The following is an 8,068-nucleotide window of genomic DNA, read 5'->3' on the forward strand; positions in this document are numbered from 1 at the left end:
TGCGAGGTGCGGAGTGCGGGTGCGAGTGCGGTGCCGGTGCCGGTGCCGGTGCCGGTGCCGGTGCAGGGTTCGCCATGAAGAAGGTGCTCTCGATGTGAAAATCCCCTTGCGGGATTATACACAGCTGGAAGGTCTAAAATTAAAAAAGATGAACAACTATGAGGTTGGTTGTTGACCAACGAAAACAGAGAAAGATGCATTCATCGTACCTGAGAAAATGTTTGCCCTGGTTCTGTCACGACCCGGTCCGACGAGGGCGGGGAGTGGTCGCCAGGGCCAAAAGGGCCTCAACAAGGAGCGGCTTCTGGCAGGCTTCTAGGATGGCAAGGGGGGCATGTCTTCTGTCCCACATCGCCTAGGGAGGGGTTCTTGGACTTGCTTATAAAGGCTTGGGAAACCTTAACTTGCAAGAGGCCTTTTCTGGGGGTAGTATGGGCTGACATCAGAGGAACAAAACCGTGAGGACTTAGTGTCAAAAGCGGACAATATCTTGCGAGTGGGACCCAGGTCGTTACAGGTGGTATCAGAGCCGATTCCCGACCGCGTGTGAGGCCAAAGCGAGGACGCTGTGCTCGAAGAAGGGGAGAATGTAACGACCCGGTCCAACGAGGGTAGGGAGTGGTCGTCGGGGCCAAAAGGGCCTGGATAAAGAGCGGCTTCCGGCAGGCTTCTAGGATGGCAAGGGGGGGCATGTCTCTTGTCCCGTATCGCATAGAGAGGGAGCCTTAGGCTTGCTTATAAAGGCTTGGGAAATCTTAACTTGCAAGAGGCCTTTTTTGGGGGTGGTATGGGCTGCCCTCGGAGGAATAAAACCGTGAGGACTCAGTGTCCAAAGCGAACAATATCTTGTGAGTGGGACCCAGGTCGTTACAGGTGGTATCAGAGCCGACTCCCGACCGCGTGTGGGGCCACAGTGAGGATGCTGTGCTCGAAGGAGGGGAGAATGTAACGACCCGGTCGGACGAGGGCGGGGAGTGGTCGCTGGGGCCAAAAGGGCCCAGACAAGGAGCGGCTTACGGCAGGCTTCTAGGATGGCAAGGGAGGGCATGTCTCCTGTCCCACATCGCCTAGGGAGGGAGCCTTGAGCTTGCTTATAAAGGCTTGGGAAACTATAATTTGCACGAGGCCTTTAGGGGGTAGTATGGGCTGCCTTCAGAGGAATAAAACCGTGAGGACTTAGTGTCCAAAGCGGAATATAACTTGCGAGTGGGACCCAGGTCGTTACAGGTGGTATCAGAGCCTACTCCCGACCATGTGTGGGGCCACAGCGAGGACGCTGTGCTCGAAGGAGGGAAGAATGTAACGACTCAGTCTGACGAGGGCGGGGAGTAAACGCTAGGGCCAAAAGGGCATGGACAAGGAGCGGCTTCCGGCAGGCTTCTAGGTTGGCAAGGGAGGGCATGTCTCCTGTTCCACATCGCCTAGGGAGGGAGCCTTGGGCTTGCTTATAAAGGCTTGGGAAACCTTAACTTGCAAGAGGCCTTTTCTTGGGGTAGTATGGGTTGCCCTCGGAGGAACAAAACGTGAGGACTTATTGTCCAAAGCGGATAATATCTTGCGAGTGGGACCTAGGTCGTTACAGGTGGTATTACAGCCGACTCTCGACGGCGTGTGGGGCCACAGCGAGAACGCTGTGCCTGAAGGAGGGAAGAATGTAACGACCCGGTCCGACGAGGACGGGGAGTGGTCGCCCGGGCCAAAAGGGCCGGACAAGGAGCGGCTTCCAGTAGCCTTCTCGGATGGCAAGGGGGGGCATGTCTCCTGTCCCACATCGCCTAGGGAGGGAGCCTTGAGCTTGCTTATAAAGGCTTGAGAAACCTTAACTTGCAAGAGGCCTTTTCTGGGGGTAGTATGGGCTGCCCTTGGAAGAACAAAACTGTGAGGACTTAGTGTTCAAAGCGGACAATATTTTGCGAGTGGGACCCAGATCGTTACAGGTGGTATCAGAGCCGACTCCCGACCGCGTGTGGGGCCACAGCGAGAACGCTGTGCTCGAAGAAGGGGAGAATGTAACGACCCGGCACGACGAGAGCGGGAAGTGGTCGTCGGGGCCAAAAGGGCCTGGACAAGGAGCGGCTTCCGGCAGGCTTCTAGGATGGCAAAGGGGGGCATGTCTCCTGTCCCACATCGCCCAGGGAGGGAGCCTTGAGCTTGCTTATAAAGGCTTGGGAAATCTTAACTTGCAAGATGCCTTTTCTAGGGGTAGTATGGGCTGCCCTCGGAGGAACAAAACCATGAGGACTTAGTGTTCAAAGCGGACAATATCTTGCGAGTGGAACCCAGGTTGTTACAAGTGGTATCAAAGCCAAGTCCCGACCGCGTGTGGTGCCACATCGAGGATGCTGTGCTCGAAGGAGGGGAGAATGTAACGACCCGGTCCGACAAGGGCGGGGAGTGGTCGCTGGGTCCAAAAGAGCCTAGACAAGGAGCGGCTTCCGGTAGGCTTCCGGGATCGCAAGGGGGGCATGTCTCCTGTCCCATATCGCCTAGGGAGGGAGCCTTCAGCTTGCTTATAAAGGCTTGGGAAACCTTAATTTTCAAGAGGCCTTTTCTGGGGGTAGTATGGGCTGCCCTCGGAAGAACAAAACCGTGAGGACTTAATGTTCAAAGCGGACAATATCTTGCGAGTGCGACCCAGTTCATTACAGGTGGTATCAGAGCCGACTCCCGACCATGTGTTGGGCCACAGTGAAGACGCTGTGCTCGAAGGAAGGGAGAATGTAACGACCCGGTCCGACGAGGGCGGGGAGTGGTTTTCGAACCCAAAAGGGTCTAGACAAGGAGCGACTTCCGGCAGACTTCTAGGATGGCAAGGACGGGCATGTCTCTAGTCCCACATCGCCTAGGGAGGGAACCTTGAGCTTTCTTATAAAGGCTTGGGAAACCTTAACTTGCAAGAGGCCTTTTCTGGGAGTAGTATGGGCTGCTCTCGGAGGAACAAAATCGTGAGGACTTAGTGTTCAAAGCGGATAATATCTTGCGAGTGGGACCCAGGTCGTTACATGTGATATCAGAGCCGACTCTCGACCGCGTGTGGGGCCACAGCGAGGACGCTGTGCTCGAGGGAGGGGAGAATATAACGACCCGGTCCGACGAGGGCGGGGAGTGGTCGCCGGGGCCAAAAGGGCCTGGACAAGGAGCAGCTTCCGGCAGGCGTCTAGGATGGCAAGGGGGGCTTGTCTCTTGTCCCACATCACCTAGGGAGGAAGCCTTGAGCTTGCTTATAGAGGCTTGGGAAACCTTCACTTGCTGGAGGCATTTTCTGGGGGTAGTGTGGGCTGCCCTCGGAGGAACAAAACCGTGACGACTTAGTGTCCAAAGCGGACAATATCTTACGAGTGGGACCCACGTCGTTACAGGTGGTATCAGAGTCGACTCTCGACTGCGTGTGGGGCCACAGCGAGGACGCTGTTCTTGAAGGAGGGGAGAATATAACGTCCCGGTCCGACGAGGGCGGGGAGTGGTCGCCGGGGCCAAAAGGGCCTGGACAAGGAGCGGCATTCGGCAGGCTTCTAGGATGGCAAGGGAGGGCATGTCTCCTATCCTACATCGCCTAGGGAGGGAGCCTTGAGCTTGCTTATAAAGGCTTGGGAAACCTTAACTTGTAAGAGGACTTTTCCGGGGATAGTATGGGCTGCCCTCGGAAGAACAAAACTGTGAGGACTTAGTGTCCAAAGCGGACAATATCTTGCGAGTGGGACCCAGGTCGTTACAGTTGGTATCAGAGCCGACTCCCGACCGCGTGTGGGGCCACAGCAAGGACGCTGTGCTCGAAGGAGGGGAGAATATAACGATCCGGTCCGACGAGGGCGGGGAGTGGTCGTCGGGACCAAAAAGGCCTGGACAAGGAGCGGCTTCCGGCAGGCTTCTAGGATGGCAAGGGGGGGCATGTCTCTTGTCCCACATCGCCTAGGGAGAGAGCCTTGAGCTTGCTTATAAAGGCTTGGGAAATCCTAACTTGCAAGAGGCCTTTTCTAGGGGTAGTATGGGCTGCCCTCGTAGGAACAAAACCGTGAGGACTTAGTGTTCAAAGCGGACAATATCTTGCGAGTGGGACACAGATCATTACAGGTGGTATTAAAGCCGACTCCCGATCGCGTGTGGGGCCACAGCCGGATGCTGTGCTCGAAGGAGAGGAGAATGTAACGACCCGGTCCGACGAGGCCGGGGAGTGGTCACCGTGGCCAAAAGAGCCTGGACAAGGAGCGGCTTCCGGTAGGCTTCTAGGATGGCAAGGGGAGGCATGCCTCCTGTCCCACATCGCCTAGGGAGGGAGATTTGAGCTTGCTTATAAAAGCTTGGGAAACCTTAACTTGCAATAGGCCTATTCTGGGGGTAGTCTGGGCTGCCCTCGGAAGAACAAAACCGTGAGGACTTAGTGTTCAAAAGGGGGGACAATATCTTGCGAGTGGGACCCAGGTCGTTACAGGTGGTATCAGAGCCGACTCCTGACCGCGTGTGGGGCCACAGCGAGGATGCTATGCTCGAAGGAGGGGATAATGCATCGACCCGGTCCGACGAGGGCGGGAAGTAATCGCTGGGGCCAAAAGGGCCTTGACAAGGAGCGGCTTCCGGTAGGCTTCTAGGATGGCAATGGGGGGCTTGTTTCCTGTCCCGCATCGCCTAGGGAGGGAGACTTGAGCTTACTTACAAAAGCTTGGGAGACCTTAACTTGCAAGAGGCCTTTTCTATGGATAGTATGGGCTGCCCTCGGAGGAACAAAACCGTGTGGACTTAGTGTATAAAGCGGACAATATCTTGCAAGTGGGACCCAGGTCGTTGCAGGTGGTATCAGAGCGGACTCCCGATCGCGTATGGGGCCGCAAAGAGGACGCTGTGCTCGAAGGAGGGGAGAATGTAACGACCCGGTCCGACGAGGGCGGGTAGTGGTCGCCGAGGCCAAAATGGCCTAGACAATGAGCGGCTTCCGGTAGGCTTCTAGGATAGCAAGATGGGGCATGTCTTCTGTCCCACATCGCCTAGGGAGGGAGCCTTGGGCTTGCTTATAGAGGCTTGGGAAACCTTAACTTGCAAGAGGCCTTTTCCGGGAGTAGTATGGGCTGCCTTTGGAGGAACAAAACCGTGAGAACTTAGTGTCCAAAGCGGACAATATCTTGCGAGTTGGACCCAGGTCGTTACGGGTGGTATCAGAGCCGACTCCCGACCGCGTGTGGGGCCACAGCGAGGACGTTTTGCTCGAAGGAGGGGAGAATGTAACGACTCGGTCCGACGAGGGCGGGGAGTGGTCGACGGGGCCAAAAGGGCCTGGACAAGGAGCGGCTTCCGGCAAGCTTGTAGGATGGCAAGGGAGGGCATGTCTTCTATCCCACATCGCCTAGGGAGGGAGCCTTGGGCTTGCTTATAAACGCTTGGAAAACCTTAACTTGCAAGAGGTCTTTTCTGGGGGTAGTATGGTTTGCTCTTGGAGGAACAAAATCGTGAGAACTTAGTGTATAATGCGGACAATATCTTACGAATGGGACCCAGATCGTTACAGGTGGTATCAGAGCCGACTCCCGACCGTGTGTGGGGTTACAGCGAGGACGCTGTGCTCAATGGAGGGGAGAATGTAACGACCCGGTCCGACGAGGGCGGGTAGTGGTCGCCGGGACCAAAAGGGCCTGGACAAGGAGTGGCTTTCGACAGGCTTCTAGGATGACAATGGGGGGCATGTCTCCTGTCCCACATCTCCTAGGGAGGGAGCCTTGAGCTTGCTTATAAAGGCTTGGGAAACCTTAACTTGCAAGAGGCATTTTCTGGGGGTAGCATGGGCTGCTCTCGGAGGAACAAAACCATGAGGACTTAGTGTTCAAATTGGACAATATCTTGAGAGTAGGACCCAGGTCGTTACAGAATCGGCTCCGGAGCGTGCGCGAATGGAAGTAGTACGGATTGTCCTCGCTCTCTCCTATTTCCCACTCCTCCTCCTCTTCTTGTTCTCGAGGGTTCCTCGACCTTTGCTTACCTCCTTGTTGCGCCCGGAACTGCCGTTCGCATTCTTGTTGGCACTGCTTGTGCTGCGGTTTGCTACCCTGCTGTTGCTCGCATCTTTGCTGGCAGCGACCGAACTGTTGCTGCGGATCTTCGGTCGTTGTAGCTGTAACATGAAAAGTAGCCGAAATTAGTCCGAGGCTTGAATTCATCTAATGAACTTTGCAAATCTTAGTAAAAGTAGTCATCGCCCCTAAAGGTCACCTTATGATTATTACAAGACATGCTTGACATTCAAGTATCCGCTTCAAAAGGAATCATGTATCGTTAGATCATAGGCGGCCCGCCCTCTCGGCCCTCCAGAGGCAGATTGATCACCACTAATATTACTAAATTCTTCATTATAACTTGGTGAGCCATATTTATCACAACCGTAAAACCGCATTCTTGGTATATAAAAAACTTAACTGACGCCATATATTGTTAAATGTTGATATGGGTCATTTAAAAATGTCAAAATTTATACCAATTTTGTATGCCCAATTTGATATGACAAGATCTTTTCTGGACTTATTTTGCACAAACATATAACAATACCTAACAAGAGATTAACATCTCCTTCTCCAGGTCTCTCCCTGTCCTCCCGCTCTCTCTGCTGCCGACACCTAAATTTGCACAGCTGCCTCTGCGGGCCTCCGGCCTGCCTCTTGCAGGCGCGCTCGCACCCCTCGTACCTCTCCGACCGAGAGGGATCCCTTGGGGGATCCCGGACTCCGTCATTGATCTCGCGCTCCCTCTCTCTGTTCCGCCGCCGCTCCCTCGCCGTCTCCCGTTCCTCGCACTGCTCCCAGCACCGCTCCCGCTCCCGCTGCTTCTATGGCTCGCACAGCCTCCGGCACTGGTCGTACTCGCCCCTGGGGCCCCTCGCTGGTTCTCGCTCAGCACGGGGGTCATCCGGTTCCCATTTGCCTCCACCCCTTCCACCATGACCACGATGCTCCCTCTCTCTGTCCCCCTACTGACCCCATGCCGTCTCCGGCTCCTCGCACTGCTCCCAGCACCGCTCCCGCTCCTGCCGCTTGTACGGCTCGCACAGCGGCCGGCACTGGTCGTACTCACCCCGGGGGTCCCTCGCCGGTTCCCACTCACCACGGGGGCCCTCCGGTTCCCACTCACCTCCACCCCCTCCACCGCGTCCACGGCGGCGGCGCCTCCACCGGGGGTCGAACTCTCGGCTGCCGGGTCTTTCCCCCTCTTCTTGCCTCTCTTCTCGTTCCCGGTATCGGAGCTCGCATTCCTTGTGGCACGCGACGAACTCCTGCACGTCCTCGCCGATGCAGTCGTCCAGGCACCGCACGACCTCGGTCTCCGGGTCTCGACGGAGGGCGAGAGACGTAAGGCAAAGAGAGAGGAAAAGGATGAGCGCAGAGAGAAGGCGCGGGACCTTGAAAGTCATCTTGTTCATAGCTTTGCTGAGCGCTTTTGGTGATGCGAATTACAGAAGAAAATTTCGCGTTCTTTAAGGAGATGTAACGATAGGGATCGATGAAGTGGGGCGTGTGCATGGCATTGACATTTGGGGGGCGTGAATGACCATGCAACGTGACACGTGCTGCGTTGGTGCGACAAATAGGTTAAGTTTCGATTGCTTCGTGTGTTCTATTTATCGCGTGAAATTTTTAGCACACGTCGGGACATGCCCTATTCACGTGGCGAATTATACAATAATAAGTTCGGACAAAAAAAGCTATAAAGTGAGTAAAATACGCACGGTTATATCTTTACGTCTAGATGTATATATACAAGAATACAATCTTATGTATATGAGCGATGAATTTAATTATGGGTATTGTGGCGTGACATGTGTGAACTCTTTTTAGGGTTGATAAAGACACTTGAGGTGCCTAACCCTACTATGGTTTCTAAGAAAAAAAATTATACTAAACGAAATCCTAATCTCAAAGCTGCTTTTAGTCTTATAGATATCTTCACCGCACATGACAAGATAGAGTAGAATAAAAATAGGAAAGGATTTGAAGCATCCTATGCATTGTTTGATAAGTGTTTGGATATATATATATATAATGTGGACATAAATATATCGTTCGAATGAGTATTTGACAAATTGAATTAATCA

This window comes from Syzygium oleosum, unplaced genomic scaffold (genome assembly GCF_021117445.2).
Source record: "Syzygium oleosum isolate NSW1041296 unplaced genomic scaffold, Sole_v2.1 Sole_v2.01, whole genome shotgun sequence".
NCBI classification, from domain to species: Eukaryota; Viridiplantae; Streptophyta; class Magnoliopsida; order Myrtales; family Myrtaceae; genus Syzygium; species Syzygium oleosum.